This window comes from Vombatus ursinus, unplaced genomic scaffold, assembly GCF_900497805.2.
Source record: "Vombatus ursinus unplaced genomic scaffold, bare-nosed wombat genome assembly UNPS02014772.1, whole genome shotgun sequence".
NCBI lineage: Eukaryota > Metazoa > Chordata > Mammalia > Diprotodontia > Vombatidae > Vombatus > Vombatus ursinus.
The window spans coordinates 36100245-36117038 of record NW_020954550.1 but is presented as its reverse complement, the minus strand read 5'-3'; the positions used below and the strand labels follow the sequence as shown (position 1 = coordinate 36117038).

The window sequence follows — 16794 nt, the reverse complement described above, 5'->3', positions numbered from 1 at the left end:
GGATAAAAAACATAAAGATTAGATTGTTTCTGCCCTCAAGAAGCTTACATTCTAATAGGGTAATTAAAAATTATGAAAGGATTAGTGGACACTAAAGGGTGCTCTGGTCTGAGAAGTCAAAGGGATTATAAGTAAAGCCATAATACAGTCACAATTGTCACATCCTTTTCAGTATGGCAAGGTAGATAACAAAATGCCTGGATAAATACTGGTTTCTTGATAAATTATACTTGAAGCAGTTTGAGACCAGCTAGTTACGGTACAGGAGGTGAGTTTCTACTCATTCACTCACCAATCACGGTGTCCCAACCCTAGGATAGAGTTACAGATACGAGAACTTTTATGAAAGGGGTGAGGGGAAGGAGCTAGTTGGTTTCTGGAAGTGTGGTCTACATCAGTGGTGTCAAACTCAAATAGAAACAGAAGCCACTGAACTGTACATAAGGATGCCTGCAGGCTGCATATTGACTTATAAAACCACATATTAACATTATGTTCTACTATATTTTTATTTATTTTGTTAAATATTTCCTAATTACATTTTCATCTGGTTCAGGCTTCAGATCCTTAATATTTTCAAGGAGCATGGACAGAGTTAAATAAGAAAAACAGAGGACCTGGGGATGGGAGGGTTGGTTCTAAAAGTGTTAAGAGAAGAAAGGAATATAATAGAAATACAACCATGTACAAAGGAGGAAGAAGGGGGTAGAACTTGTTATTTCTCATAATTGGGTTGTGTAAGGAGAATAAACAAACATGGAAGAAGAGGTAAGAGAAGCAGGCATCAGATGAACCCCACTCTTACAAGAAATTGACAGTTAAGATACCCCCACTAATTCTCAGAATTACCTACGGGGTCTAATTTTCCTCTTTCTAGTAGAAGCTTTATTGGTCTTGTTTAGTGTCTGTGTTTCATTCATTTGTATTTAAACATATAGCTATTTCCTTGAATTTTGTATTCTGTGAAATATTATAGACAAATATAGAAAAATATAGACAGACATACATAGTGCCCAGCCTTTTTTAAGATGCACTCTAATCCTTGAGTCAAGACAATTGCCTGGCAATACTCATATATTTTAAAATCACAGTCCAGAAATCCAAATGCCAGTCTTCTATAAACTGCAAATAACAATCCTCTACCGATCAGAATTTACTAAACAATTAAATTGTCAGTAATAAAAATCTGGTGTGCCTATCAGGTCACAGAATATGATAATAATAATAATGATAATAGCTAACATTTATATAGTGCTTTAAAGTTCCAAAGTTCTTCACAAGTTATTATCTCATATTTTGTACAAGATACAAAAGAATCCCCGCCATCAAGAATCTTATGATCCAGCATAATTAAGAAAATCATTTATTTAAAATGTCTTAAATTTTTCATATAATTTATCAATAACTCAAAATACTAGACTTTATAATGTATATAATATATAATATAATACTTTATAATAAAGTAATAGAAAAAGCAATGGCCTTGAAGTCAGAAGATGAGATTTGAATTCCGCTCCGACGCTCACTAGCCATGAGACCATGGCCAAGTTGCTTAGACTGTCCAAGCTAAGCATCAGTTTCCTGATCTGTAAAATGGAAAAACTACCACTAGCACTAACTACCTCAGAAGACTGTTAGGAAAATATTAATATAATTTACAAGGTTATACATAAATATGAGCTATAAGAAAAAAATTTTAATTTCTATAATTTAAAACAATAATACAAGAGAGACAGCCTTGACATAACTGATTATTGGTCTCAGGGTCAGGAAGACTTTACAAGTCTTGTCTCTGATACATACTGTCAGTTCCTTAACCTTTCAGTAGCCCAGGAAACTGATAAAAACTTTAAATAGAGCCGGTGACACTCTGTGCCAGTGAAAGGTGTGAGCTCCCTAAACAGATGAAATCACAGAAGCCATCAAAAAAAAAAACCTAATGCAATAACTCATTGATCAGAAAAATCATGTTTATTGAAAAATTATTAAAAGTATTATTAGAAAATATTCTAAAACATTAAAAGCTAACAAATCATCAATTCAACAAATAATTCAATACAAGACACCCTTAATCAGAGTAAAAATCGTGTGTATAAAGGATACCAACTGACCCAACCATGACATGACATGGAGCTGGGAGGACAACACATAGAAAAGTCAACTATCACCAACTATATCCTGAACAAACCCTGAAAAGAGATAATGAACTGGGTTGAGAATTGAACAAGCAGAGAAGACTAAACTGGATTATCTCTGGGAAAATTCAGAATTCTAAATGACCCCAAGTTTTCCCCAGCAAATAGGCCTACCTTTTAAATAACAGTATTTTTCAAGTGCGATATGGCTGCAGGGTATGGAACAGTACAGTCTCAAAGAAATAAACTTAAGGATCGCCCAAAGGAAAAAGGAGAGGCAAATGGTGTATAAGCAAGATGACAACACATTACAAAGAATTACAAAGGAGTAATATAAAGGATAATTAAATTACATATTTCATCAAAAAATATATATAATCAAAAAATGGGCTGGTCAAGTGGTAAAGAAAAGAGATAAATGATGGGTAGTCCATTCACTTCATTGGTATCCTTTCAAGGTCAAGAGAAATTAAGAAAGGCACCTAAAACACTGGATCAATCCCCTCTGGTGAACTTACTGGAGGGAATAAACAAGTTATCACACAGTGAGGAGGCATGGACAGGCTGCATTGTGTATCACTGGAAAGAATATCCACTTTGATGAGGTCATAGATATATCTGAGTATTGCAAACCTATTTACAAGCACTGTGCTAGGCACTAGGAGAGATATAATTGTGACTTATACAAATCATTGTAATTTAAAAGGCTACAGTATACACAAAATAGATCACAAGTGCAAAAGAGAAGTGGCAAAAAAAAAAAAAAAACCACTATGATGGATCTGAATAGTTAAAGATTACTTGACTTCAGTGAGAAATGTAATCTTGGAAGACAATGTAAAGGATGACATGAGCTGAGTTTTAAAAAATAGGTAGAAATTCAATAAGCAGAATAGAAGAGAGACATCCGAGGCACGGAGAAGGGTATAAACAAAAGCATGGAGGTGGAAAAACACAGAATGTATACAGGACATAATGACAAATACAGTTTGCCTGGAATGATGTACGTGGAGGTACAAAATGTAAGATATTAAATACTAAACAGTGATAAGTCACACCAAAATAATGTAAACCTTAGTCAATAATAAATTAATTTCGAGTATATTTTCTTTTAAAGCTTTTCAAGAAAATTACTTATGATGGTTCAATGAGATTCAGGAACTAGAAAGTTACTAAGTGCTAATTTGAGAAAAGTTCCTGTGAAACATGGCAGAGTCTTTCTCTGCCCTGAATAATCCAGCATCATACAAATCCTAATTAGTACTTTGTGCCTTGGTAAAATCAAAGATCAATAATAAAATGAAAACCAGTTTTCTCGATTTCTATTTTTGTTGGAAATAATACCTTTTGCATACAATTTATTTCAAGTATCACTCACTGTTGTCCATGAAGTAAAGCTAATAAGAACAAAGGCAGTTTGTATGCCCTCCAAAATAATTAACTTTGATATCTGAATTTGCTGCCACATGGACCAGCACAGTCATTCTTTACTTTGCAAAGCAGTGAACTTATTAAGGTTGTTTGATCAATCTGTTAGTAACATGCTTAAAGCGAGACATCAGAAACACAGATTACATTATATAGTACTTTATCAAAAACATAAATCTGAACATGCGCTATATGAACAAAGAAAAACAACTATTCTTAAAACCATGGAAAAAGCATTGGCTCTTGTTTAGGAAACACAGAAAGAAAATGTGCCTACAAGTCCTGGTTCTACTGCATGCCTGGCACATGACGTTGGATAAGACACAATTTCTCCTAGCTTCAAGATGCTTTCCATAAATTGATGTCAAGCTATATATGACTACCTTAAAAGGTTACTATGTGAAGGTCAAATGAAACAAAGCACATAAAAAGAGCTGGCATTTATATAGAGGCCTTCAAGATTTACAAAATGCTTTGGACAAATTTCATTGAATCTACCAAACAACCCTAAGAATTAGGTACTACAAGTATTATTATCCCCATTTTAAAGATAATCAAATTGAGGCTCAAGAGGGTTAAGTGACGTTCTACTAACACAGCAAGTAAGTGCTGATGGCAGAAGTTCTCTTTGGACTCCAAATTCAAATACTTTGGAGTCCAAATCTGAAGTGTCAAGGACTATACAAATTCACAGTATTATTACACAAACAGAAGTAAAGGTGATATATCACTTAACTCTCCTAATTTCTCCATTACCTATATTTCCTTTATCACTGTCCATGAGAAGTCAGAATTGTCTTAAACTGTCAAAGTCATAAACAGCAGACAGTATCGGTTAAATCAGTCTATTTCCCATAGCCATACATACGTGTTTTGTGGTGACAACAGTAAGGGACAGTGCTCTGCATGCTCCTTTTTTGTTATACTAAGTGGCAGTTCAACCAAACTCCTAACACAACCTTACAAGAACTACATTACTTCCCTTGTGCACAAGAGAAAGGTTTCTACAGAGAGAGTGACATGTTCAAACCTGTGCCTTAGAAAGATCATTTTGGCAGTTGAACGAAGGAAAGACTGAAGTAGGGAGAGGCTCGAGGCATGGAGACCCATCAGAGGCTACTATAACAGTCCAGATGTAAGGAAAGGAGGGCCTTCATCAGGTGAGGCAGGGTCAGGAGGAGTACAGTGGATATATGAAAGATGCTTCGAAGGCAGAAGCCACTGAACTTGACATCTGATTGGATTGGGGATGGGGAGTGGGGAGAAGTCAAAGATGACATCTAGGTTGCCAGCCTATATGACTGGGAAGGATGGGAAGGATGATAATGCCTTCAACAGTAATAGGGAAATTTGGAAGGGGGTAGGGAAAACGAGATCAGTTTTGGACATGCTGAATTTATGATGTTCCATAGGACATCGAGTTCAACCATTTCTGTTTTCGTATCTCTAGTGCCTAGCACAAAATAGGTGCTTAATAAATGCTTGCTGAATTGGAGTCTAAAACAAGGAAGATTAGGAATTTACAAATTAGAGTCATCTCAATTCAGTCATGGAATGATCCTGATACGAACTGAAAGTGTCATTCAATTTTTATGAGATCCTGAAAATATGAATCCCTTCATGGAGATTTCTATACAGTTCTCTTCATAGCCTGGTCTAGGGATACAGAATAGATAACTCTACAACCAGCATAACCACAGACAAAACTTTAGCTGAGAGATATTCTTTAACCTATCTTGAAAATTTATGCATCTTTCCATGCTTATCATCCCTTAGGGGATGCCAAATACTTATAGAACCATTTGAGAAAAAAGGCCAATCTAGGCCAATGTACTCAAGGTAGACCAGAAAAGAAATACTAAAGCATCATTACTCTATGATGATGTCAAGATCAACAATTTTCAGGATCCTCTATTGGGTACATTACTTTTTGAAAATTAATTAAATTTTTGTCATTGAAGCACAAACATGAAATCTTAGAGATTTTAAAAAATGCTGACAGAAAAGAAAAAAGTTATTCCATTCACCTCCTATTTTAGTGAGAACAAGACCATGTGATACAAATTCCTTCAACTCATATTTACAATTGAGAGTTCTTAACCTTTTTTGTGTATGAATACCTTTGTCAGTCTGAGTTGACTCATTCTCTAACTATATAGGATTACAAAGGAAACCAATTGTATTGAAATAAAGTTTTTTTTTCCCATCCTACTTTATGAACCTCCTGAAATCTGTCCACAATCTTTTGGGTTTAAGAACTCCTTGACCTATATTTTCATTATCCTCTTTTCTCCTCTTCTCTCCCATCTTAGAAGAAGACCAGACCCCTGGCCAAGCCTAACCTGTTCTACCCTTCTCATTTTCCTCAGTATCTTGTTTCAAGCATTCTTTCTCCTATTATCTCCAATCTTTCCCACTTCATTCTTCCTAAAAAATTATCAGGTCTTTCTTATTCTAAGAAAATCTTCCCTTAACCTTATTGCTCTATTAAAACTAGTATATCATCTCCCTCATCTCCTTCATTGCCACATTTCTAAAAAGAAAGTATATAATATACTCTGACTGCTACCACTTCTTCATCTATTCTTTTAACACTTGAAATCTGGCTTCTTCCCCCTACCTATCTGAAATTTCTTGTCATTATTTATCTCAATTGCTGAATACTGATCGGCTTTTCTAAGTTCTCACGCTCCGTCTCTTTGGGTTGAACATTGTTAATACCTCCTCTCCTTTGTAATTCTCTATCATCCTCTGCCTGATCTTCTATGACCACTGTGCAGAGAAAGATCTCCTTCTAGATCTCAGACCACTCCTTTCTTTTACTGGCCCTCTTTCTCAATTCCATCCCTAAATGCAGGAGTAATATAATGCTTTATATTGGTCCTTTGTTCTCTCCATTGCCAATAAAAATGCTTAACTATTCTCTGATGAAGGCATAAAATGATAAGCTTACCAAATTTACAGATGAAAAGATGAGACAAGTAATTAATTCAATGGATATGAAAATCCAAATAAAAAAAGAGACCACAACAGGCTACATAAAAAATTGACTAAGACTCCCAAATCTTTATCTCTAGTCCTAACTCTTCCCAAGAACCTAGATCTAATAATGCCTCAAAATTTCCATATGAACTTCTTCCTGCTTCAATTTGAGCATGTCTAAAATTTTAGTTATTTCCTTCTTTGTACATGCCCCCCACCTCCTTACTTTCCTATTCCTGTTAATGGCAACACCATTCTCCTGATCACCTATTTTAAAAATCGCAGAATTAGCTTTGACTTGCCAACAATCACAAAGTTTGGAAGTAGCAGAAACCAATCTACTGACTCTTAGTCAAGTGCTTTTACTAGTACACCAAGCAACCTTATACATACGTGTATATGTGTGTGTATATACATACATATATACACACACATACATACATATGTGCACACACACACAATGAAAATTCAGTGGCTAACATACACCTTCAAATATCAACAGGTTTATCTAAATGGAACAGCAAACTATGGCTTTGTGAAACTCCCTTAGAGGTTCTTTTTATTAACTGTACTTAAGGAGGTGCCATAGATCTAAAAGGTGACAATTGCTTAAGTAATTACTATTAGTCTTTCTTATGCTTATTTTGAGGAATCACTTTTGAGAATTTTTTTCTTTTGAAACTGAATATAAGACATATTTTTCTTATCAATATTAAGGTTAAATAGATTTCACTTTGGCCACACAATTGTCAATCACATTTATTACATATTTCTCTTTTCTAATTCTATAATAATAATAATAATTTTACATTTTATATGTTCTTACAGTTTTAAAAATGCTTTCACATATATTCTCATTTGAATTTCAGGCTGTTGTACAAACAAAATCTTGAACTTTAATATCTGTTTAAGCTCCAGACCTATGATTGTATGAACACAGAAACTTGTTAGCCATTTTATGGAACTAGAACAAGAATCTACTACAATAACAACCTTCATTTCCATGGTAAAACTTCAGTTGTCTAGACAAAAAAAGCAATGATAGGAATTTTTTTTCTATATAGACAAATGCTAGAACCTGTTTTTAGTGGAAAACTTTCTAAAATATATTACACATTCCCTAGCCTCTTTAAACTGTACTGTGTTATAGATATAAACCTGTATTACTTAGCTTATCCCTATATACCACTGCATACAGTAAATACATACTCAGATTTCTTTTTTTTACTGAACTGGTTGGCATACTTTCTTCATGGTACTCATATACACCCTTAAGGGCTACAATCCTGAAGTGCAGGTAATGTTTTTCCACCATCCACCACCACACGTACATTGCTAAGAAGGCAGAGTTGTTCTATCTCTGTTTCTTCAGTGGTTCTGTTTTCAGAGCCACCTGACAAGTTGTTACTCTCACTGCTGCTCTTAACTGCCAGTTGCCATTACTTCCATTTTATGTCACCGTTGTCACTACCCTATCACTGAATCTAATCTTTTCCAGATGCTGAGGCCACCACCGAATCTAATCTCAGCAACTTTCTCCATCTGATGTTCTCTTTCCTTTTGTCTCCACTTTTCTTTTCTGTCATCTCTTCTACCTTCTGTTGCCCCTAACACATTTTCTAGTTTTTACATTAAAAAGCTCATCTTGTGCACTTATCTTGTGCACAGTTTCTGTACTCCTTTCTTTTGATGTAGTTAACAGTGCCAGACCAAAATCAAAATTTCAATTCTATACTATTACTGGTCACTGTAAAGAGACAGTGAAAAAAAGGAAAAAAACACAGAGAAGCAGAGATGCATGTGGAAAGATACACAAAAGGAGTTACAATGAGTTATTTTATGGAATAACAGCTGTTTTAGGATGTCATCACTCAAAACTTTTAAAGTTGTGCCTCTTTTCTCAAATATAGGTACTTGCTTTGTGGATCTGACTTTCTTCAATTCCAAATGAGTTCAAATTTAAAAAAAAAAAGATTATATTGAAGTTTCAATCACCATTCATCTACTGTGGATAAGCTTACTCCCTGTTTCCAGTTTATAAACGGTTCAATGGAAAGTGTATTAAATATGGAGTTAAAGGACCTGGATCCAAATTCTTTCTCTGACGCGCACTAAATATGTGACCGTGGGCAAGTCAATTAACTTCCCTCAGTAGCAGTTTCATTTCTGTTAAATGAAAGAATGGACTAGATGGCCTCCAAACTACAGACTACAACCCTACGATACTAAACAATGATCCAATAACCACAAAACTCTAAAATGCATGACATTTTTCATACAAGCTATTTTTTATCTTTTCATATCTAAATTCATTTTATTTCCCTTGAAGGTCCTATCATATAGTTTATTTTTTCTACTCGACATTTCAGATTCCATAAAGAAATATTATTTTTTCCAGCTGCCTATTTTACTGTCCCCCATACACAGAGCCACATCCATACTTTCACAAAACCATTTCCCTTGATTGGAAGGCCTTTCCTACTAAAAAAGAAAATAAAAATACACATATATGTGTGTTTGTATGTATGTACTGAATACTACTAGAAAGAACTATTAGGAAACATAAATAAGCATATACATGGATTCTCTCTTCAAGAACTTTACAATCTAGTTGAGAAGATAAAAATTCATGATATCCAAAAAGATGAGCTCACCAGTACAAAGTAAGAAACGCCAAAAGGCGATACAGAGTTGATTACTAAATAACAATAGGTTGCCATGAGTTCTAGGGAAGGACAGATCATGGTAGATTGAAATCATCCAAGATAACTCCATGGAAGAGAACAGCATTTGATTTGGGACTTTGGAAAGGAAGGATAGGTTGAATTTGGATAGGAACAATGTTCTAGCCAGGGGTAACGTAAAAAAAAAGCTAGGGTAGGAAAGGGAGAGGACATTAAACTAGGTTTGGGAAAGCCCAGTTTGGCTTAAATAAAAAAATTTTAAAGGGGAAAAATGAGAGATAAGACCATCAAAAGAGACTGAGAAGCCTTTCAAAGAGTTTAGACTTTATTCCTCAGAGATTGGACCTGTGGATTTTTGAGCAAGGGAATGACATACTTAGAACAACAGTGACAAATTTATAAGGTCTGGCTTTGTGGTGTATGCCTGAAAACCCTGCTACTGGGGAGGGGGAAGCTGGTGGATCTTTTGAGTTCTGGAGTTCTAAGCTGCAATAGGGCTAAGAAGATAACTGGGTATCTACACAAAGTTCAACACCAATATGGAGAGCCCCTCAGGAGCAGGGGACCAACAAGCTACCTCAGGAGAGATGAACTGACCCACGACAGAAACAGAGTAGGTCAAAGCTTCTTTGCCAATTAGTACTAGAATCAGTGACCTCTGCATTTCCCACCTGGATGAGATAGGCAGACCAAATTGGAGAGGGGCAGTGGGGAAGGCAGGAGGGGGAATGAGGAGGAAGAAAGGAGGAAGGGGATGGGAAAAGTAAAGAAACTGGAGGAAGGGACATACCAACTAAGAGTTTATGAGAGTAGTCTATGTTAGATAATCATCGAGGATAGCAGTAATGGAAACAGGGAATATGGAATAAATTGGACAAGCTGAAAAAGAATAATTTATAGGATTTGAAGGTGTATGGCAATAATGATTGCCCCCTCCCCTTTCTGGATATTCTCTTTTTTCAGAGTTTTCATGAAACTATCCTTTTTTGGTTCTCTTCCTAGCTGTGAACTCTGCATATCATTCAGTCTCCTTTGCTGGTTCTTTCATCCACATCATGACCCTTAACTAGGTCCCATGATCTCACTTGGTAATCTCATCAATTCCAAAGGGTAATTATAATCTCTATGCAAATAACTGTTGGGTTTATAATCAGCCTTAAGTCTCTCTTCAGAGCTCCAGTCCCATAACAAAAACTATCTACTGAACATCTGAAAATAGATATCCCATGAATATCTCAAACTCAACATGCTCCAAATGGAACTCTATTACCTTTCTCCCCAAAACCCACTCTTCTTCCAAACTTCCCTATTTCTGTTGAGATTACAGGTGTTCCTTCTGAGCACATAGTTTTGATATCTTGAAATTATCTTCAAATCCTCATCACTCTCCTTTATCCCACATATCCAATTACTATATCCATCTCCACATCTCTAACATACGTCTTCTCTTTACTCACATGAACATCACCATAACTTGAGCCCTCATCACTCCTCACCCGAACTACTGCAATAGTCTCATAATTGGTCTCCCTGTCTCAAGTCATTTCTCTCTCCAATTCATCAGCCACACAGCGGACAAAGTAATTTTTCTAAAATACAGGTCTGAGTATATCATTCAAACCCAGTAGTTCCCTATTGCCTCAAGGATCAAATACAAACTTCTCAGTTTTTCAAGTATATCCCTCTGTCCTCAATCTACTTTTCCAGCCTTATTATACATTACTCCTCTTCTTGTACTTAACAAGCCCTTATTAAGTACCTACTATGAATCAGGCACTATGCTAAGCACTGGGGATACAAAAAGAAAAAAAAGGCAAAAAAAGTCTCTGCTCTCACAGACCTTACAGTATAACAGAGGAGACAAAGAGAAGGCACTAACATAAAGGGAGATCAGAAAAGTCTTCTTGGAGCTGAGACTTTAGCAGGGAAACCAGGAGATTGGGATGAGAAGGGAAAACACCTTAGGTATTGGGGACAGTGAAAATGCACAGTCAGGAGAAGAAGCCAGTGTCACAGGATCATAAAGCACTTGGGAGGTAAGTAAAGTGTAAGAAGATTGTTAAGGTAGGAGAGGTGCAGTTTATAAAGAACTGTTAATGCCAAACAGAGAATTTATACTTGATCCTGAAGGTTAGAGGAAGTCATTGGCATTTATTGAATCCAGGGGAGGTGGGGCTTAATCTGAACTCGAGAAAGATCAATTTGACAGCTGAGTGAAGGATGCACTGGAGTAGGCAGAGACCAACCAGAAAGCTATTAACAGTAGTTCAGATGAAGTGATGAGGACCTTCACATGTCAGAGAAATGCTCTGAAGGTAAACCTGACAACTGATTGGATTGAAGGATCAGGGAGAGAAAGAGTGAGGTGCAGAAGATGACCCCTAGTTTACTAGCCTGGTCACTAGAAGGATGGTGATGTCTTCCAGAAAAATAGAGAAGTGAGAAAGAGGGGAGGTCTTAGGGGAAAAGATGAATTCATTTGAGTCTAGAGATTGGGAGAGAGGTTAGACCTATATAAGCAGATTTGAGAATCACCATCATAGAGATGATAATTAAATACATAGGAGGTGATGAGATCATCAACTAAAATAGTATAGAGGCAGAAGAAAAGGCCTAAAGCTTAGGAGATAGCCACAGTTAGTGGGCATTACCTGGATGAAGATCCATCAAAGGAGATTTGAGAAGGAATGATGGTCAGAAAGGCAGAAAACTAGAAAAGAGTAGTGTCACCAAAAATCTAGAAAGGAGACAGTATCAAGGGATAAGACTAAAATTGATGGGGGATTCACGAGTTTAAGGCAGCATATTCCCTTCCACTTTTGGACAACCTCAATTTTTCAGTTACAAATAAATAATATATCCCCTGTATTAACTAAGGCTTTGAGCTTTCATGTAACAAATGTGATTTATCATAAAATATATTCCTAGTTGTCATCAAAAGCAGCATTTGGGGGTATTTTTAAAAAGTGCACGTATGGAAAGTATTATTAAAAAAGTTGTCTCCCACTGGATGTGCCTTGCTTACCCTCTACCACACACACTCCACTCCCCATGACTGGGAGCTCTCTACCTTTCCTACCTTTCATTCTCATTCTTCCACGAACGTTTGCAAATTTTGAACCTCTCAGGGAAAATGCTTTTTGGAATGAACTACAAGGTAGTTGTGGATTGCAATATCTGACAGAAATATACCAGGTGAAGATGAAACCCAGACATTCAAAGACCACCTACATTAGACTCATACGCCGTTTACAGTATGACATAGGACAGTGGTTCTCAACTTTGGGTGTGTGGACTTTTAAGAAAAATTTTGGTAACTAATTAGTTATCCTCTGTAGTCCTATGTATTTTATTTTATGCATTTAAAAACGTTATTGTTAAAAGAGGTTCAGGACACAAAAAAGGTAAAGAATACCCTTATATAGGGGAAAGAATACTAGTTTGTAACAGAAGACCAGGACATTAAAAGTCTGGACCTCAGTATCCTTATGTTTAAAAAATAAAGAGACTGAACTGGATGATCATTAATGTCTTTTGCAGTTCTATGTAAGGTTCATCACCAAGATTACAGGTAAGTACCTTAAGGTTCTAATATTAGAAAATTTAATATGCAGGGTACCTGCCATCAAGTAGCTTACATAAGCAAATTTAGAGACTGTATGTAAATGCTAAGGACATGGCCTCTACATTTATCATAGTAAAAATTATAATTATCACAGTGGCTTATTTCATTCCTTAGGCCTAAAGAACTATTTTACACTTATATCTGCAAGCATAAGGCTAATTTTAGTCTTCTGAGACAAGTAAATTTAAGACCAGCTAAGATTTAAACAGCTAAATGCCTTCGTTTATGTTGTCTGCCCTTTACCTTACTACTGTCCTCTGAAATTGGTGCTGTCAGTACTTGGTTTTCCAAACCTATTTTTAAACTACTACTTTCACATTTCCCCTGGACTTTCCAATTAAAAATAATGATAGTAAATATTCAGATTAAAGTTGAATATACATATAATTCAAGGTTCAATTTCACATTTATTGAGTACCTACTACATATAAAGCACTGTGAAAGCAAATAAACAAACAAACAAAAAAAAAAACCTGAACATAAAGAGAAATCTAATTAGATTAAAAAATAAACTGTTAGGTTAAGGTATCAACCCATTGGGGGAAAAAAAACTTTTTTGCAACATGATGACAGAATCATAAAAATCTTAGTGGTCAGATAGGATAAATAGATACTTATTATAATTTCTATCATAATGCCTGCCACCAAAACTAACTTTACTTCCCAAGCTTGCAATTGACAAGAAGGGAAGAAAAACTCATTTGCATGAGCTTGCTAGCTCTCTCTTTGTCTTTCTCTCTCTCAACATGTATAAATGCACAAACACACAGATTCAGAATGACAAGTAGCTTACAAATTAGTATGAGGAAATGCCACAGGTTTCGTTACCTAAAATAGAGAAAGAACATAATCCTTTTATGATGACAATGACAATAAAATACAGGTACTGTTTTATATACATATTTAATCTTTTAATGAACAGTTAATAGAAATTATAATATCCAAAAGAGTGCTTTTGAAAACTTCACAAGTAAACAAATGGATGCTTCAATAAAACTGAGATTTTATATAGGCTATATAATATTAAAATATTCCATTATTGCATCAATAAATCACTGTTTTAATAGTTTGATTTCATGTTACAGTAATAATCATGAATAAAACACTGTATTTTCAGAGAACGTACTAAAGTATAAAATGTAGGGGAAAAGGCTGCCTAAAATAGGGAAAGGGGGGCATTTAACTTTTAATTATAAAATATAACAAGATTCAAATATTCAAAGTAAAGGATTTAAATAAGGCATAATTTAGTACAAAATTCCCCCAAATCTGGGTAGAGTTACCAAGACAGGGCAACTTACTTAAACCATCCAATACCCAGGTCTGGTTCTATTGAAAATTTCATGAAATGTTTCCTTACTGTAAGTCAAAGGTTATTTTCAATATGGAAGATATGGGAATCTATGTACCACAGTGATAGATGTCAAATAAAATTTCAGCAATTTGTAAACATTTAGATATATGCACATGTAATATGTGTTCTTTTAATATAAAACCTTAACATTAGATAATTCTCAAATTTAATAATAAAGCTATAAATTTTTATATAGCCCATCCACATTAATACTGTGCAAAAAAACCAAGAATTCAAACTTAAATGAAACAGAAATTCAATAAATATATCATTAGTGCACGTAAACATATATATTCTCCCACCTCACTAATGTTATTAAAGGACCATATCTGAGAAATGATAATTCTTGTAACTTATTTATCTATGCTTGCCAAAGGAGTGTAAAATTTGTAATAAAACTGAATAATCTATTGGATTCACTGATCCTGCAGCCTAAGGGTAAATACATTACTTTAGAACATCAACTATTGTTTCCTTATTTTAATCACAGAAATTCTTTTCATGTCCAAACTTATTAAAAATTTAAGCATAAACACTATTTCTTGAAATGCAAATTTCTCACTTAACTAGTAAGTTGTCTCACTTGTCTTACCTCCCTTTCAAATGAATAGCTAATTTCTTTGACAAGACATTATTGTCTGGGTGAGACTCTAGCCCTGTATATTATAATTAGAAAACTTATTTAAATATTGCTTGATTAAATAAATACTAGAATTAACACTATATTGCTAAGCACCATAAGAATCTTTAAGGATCTCTCAAGCGTTGGCATATGTTGTGGGTTGCAAAGGACCAAGTACAGTAGAATGTGAATGATGGAGATGGAATATTCATGTTTCGGTATCTGTAAACATATGAAGTATGCCTTAGACAATATTCTGTTATTATAAGAGACGTTCAAATCAACATACAAACCGTAAAAATGTACAGGAAAAATATTTTTAGACAATTTTAGAGATGACACCTTAATGTTTTATGTTATTTGAGTAAGACCATCAAGAAGAATTATATTTGTAAGAAATCAAACACAATTCCTGATCTATTCAGTTCCTAAGAAGCCAAAAACCAAGACTGCACTGCTTTAGATGTGGGTGTGATATAACCCAAACCCAGTTTTTTTGGAAGAAAAACAGCTCACCTTGAAAACATGCCACACGAGTTTAATTTGCAATTAGCTAATACTGACTGCAAACCAACAGTTTCAACCTGACCACTCAAAGACCAAGGTAAGAAACACACAAGAGAAAAAGAACATTGTTATGACTCTATGAACTACATACAAAATTTCTGCCCTCTTTCTCAGTCTGGGGGAAAGAAACAGTGATTTAAGGATCTGGGGCAACTCCTAATTAAAATTCTCAATGTTTAAAAAAAAAAAACTGACACAAAATAAAGTTTCCATAACAACAATGCAAGGAGATGCCTTATGCAAGCTTCCTCTGAAAAACAGCAAATCACTGTTATATAGTATCACATAGTTCGCAAAATACTAAAAATATTTTTTTTTTAATGCAGTATAGGGCTGGATAGAGGAAGCAACTCCCATCAGTCAAGTTCACTTAAGAGAGCACCTTGCATCGGACCAGACACGATTTCCTTGCACTAATTCATTCTCGCTCTAGCTTCTACAACTACTGTACTCCACCTGCACCAACACGTTCAAAACTTCACCTTATATAGTAGCACACTTTTCACCAAAGTCTAACTATATCCAGTTAACCATCATCCAAGAAGAAACCTTGGGTTGAGTGTATTTTTTTAAGTTGTTAAAGAGGTAATTAAGTACAAAGTCTGGGCGTGGGGGAGGGGGGACAGGAGGAAGGATGGTTGGTGATGTTCCTGAAGATGGACGGAGCCATATGGACGTAGAAACTAGGGAGCTTGTCCAATTTCCAAAGAGATAAAAATCAGCGCGTTCTTTCCCTCATCCCAGCCAGCTGACCTTTGGCCTCGAAACTTAAAATTATCCCATCCCATCGCCTTCGGAACCCCAAAGGGGGTGGAGGGGAACTTGACCATGGGAGAAATCTGGGGGAATCCCAAAGTGAGGGTCTTTGCCCTCTCCTACCCCCAGCCCCCGCGGCGCTGTCACCGTGCTGCGGGAGGGCGGCACGCGGCGCCGTGCACGGGGAGTCCCGGCGGGGCTCGGGGGTCCGCGCTCCCCCCACCCCCCGCAGGGACCCCCGCCGCCCCGTCTCGCCCTCCCGTTACTCACCCGCGGGCGGGCGGCGGAGCCGGCGCCGCTACTTCTGCATCCTCCCGTGGGCGGCGCGGCCGCTCCGCAGCCTCCGGAGCTCCGGCTCCGAGGCTCCCGGCGCCGGCCCGAGCGAGCGAGGGGGGAAGGGACCCGCCGCCGCCGCCGCCGCCTCGGCTTTCGCTCCGCACTCCCCGGGCTCCCGAGGCCACAACAGGCCCGCCCCCCCCCGCCTCCTTGCACGGTGCCCCCGCCGCCTCGCCGCGAGCCCCGCTTCCGCGCGACCGCCGCCTCCGCGGGCGCCTCGGCTCCAGTCCCCGGGCCCTCAGGCAACTGTAACGGCCCCGGAGGCAGCGGCGGCGGCCGAGCCCGAGAGCCGACAGCTGTGACTG

At 36.8% G+C, this 16794-nt stretch overlaps 1 protein-coding gene across 1 annotated transcript in view; it reads right to left on the bottom strand.

The window, feature by feature from the left end:
• Nucleotides 1-16483, bottom strand: part of LIFR (LIF receptor alpha) — an 80619-nt gene extending 64136 nt beyond the window's left edge. The window contains exon 1 of the mRNA XM_027863558.1: nt 16424-16483. The gene's annotated coding sequence lies outside the window, so the exon portion shown is untranslated. The remainder of the gene's footprint in view (nt 1-16423) is intronic.
• Nucleotides 16484-16794: the final 311 nt, after the last annotated feature.